Consider the following 935-nt stretch of genomic DNA (forward strand, 5'->3'; position numbering starts at 1 on the left):
TCAAAATAGAAATAATAAGAAAATGTGTTTTGTTTGTTTTATTTGCTTTTCAAAACTATGTTTCTTGGGCCCAAATCATAAAATCTGAATGAAACTCTGCAACAATGTACATTTGAAAAGACCTTCCCAATTGATTTAAATGATCAGTCTCATTTAGAAACCATTTTCCCAGACAAGATTTAATAAACAAATGATAAATAGATAGTCATTAAAAGCTAATCAGCCCATAAATAAATTTCCAAAGAAGTGCTTCTATATAGTTTAGATTACTTACAGATATTTAATTATTTAATTTTTTAAACATTGCTCCAAATTGTATTGTATTTTACTTTCCTTTTTATTCTTTAAATATTCATGCAGTGCAGTGTATGCAGTGTGCGGCGGCCGTGGTCTGAGCGAGTCCTATCCAGGTGCTAAAGCGGAGACGCATCCCCCGACCCGAGGCTACGATGAGCACCCCGGCCGTGCCCCAGGACTTGCAGCTGCCCCCGAGTCAGAGGGCCCAGTCCGCATTCAAAGAGCAAAGAAGACAAAAACTCAAGGAACATCTGTTGAGAAGAAAAACGCTTTTTGCATACAAGCAGGAAAATGAGATGTTATCCAGTAGAGGTCGGAGAGTTGTGACATCTGAGGAGCAAGTTCAAGAAGGGACTAAAGTGCTGAAACTTAAAACAAAAATGGCTGATAAAGAAAATATGAAGAGACCTGCAGAGAGCAAAAATAATACAGTAGTGGAGAAAACTTCATTGCTTTAAAACCTTCAAATGAACTAACCAATTCAACTGTAGTAATTGACACGCATAAATCTAAGGATAATAATCAGACTCCGCATTTGTTACTAACTGAAGATGATCCCCAAAGTCAACATATGACATTAAGTCAGGCATTTCACCTTAAAAACAACAGCAAAAAGAAGCAAATGACTACAGAAAACT

The 935-nt window shown here is 36.7% G+C and overlaps 1 pseudogene across 1 annotated transcript; it reads left to right on the top strand.

Moving 5' to 3' along the window:
- Nucleotides 1-373: 373 nt before the first annotated feature.
- On the top strand, nucleotides 374-915 carry LOC108535761 (cytoskeleton-associated protein 2 pseudogene; annotated as a pseudogene). Its single transcript, XR_001887320.1, has one exon. The product of XR_001887320.1 is annotated as a cytoskeleton-associated protein 2 pseudogene (transcript).
- The last annotated feature ends 20 nt before the right edge of the window (nucleotides 916-935 follow it).

Source organism: Rhinopithecus bieti, unplaced genomic scaffold (genome assembly GCF_001698545.2).
Source record: "Rhinopithecus bieti isolate Rb0 unplaced genomic scaffold, ASM169854v2 scaffold_13374, whole genome shotgun sequence".
Classification (NCBI taxonomy): Eukaryota; Metazoa; Chordata; class Mammalia; order Primates; family Cercopithecidae; genus Rhinopithecus; species Rhinopithecus bieti.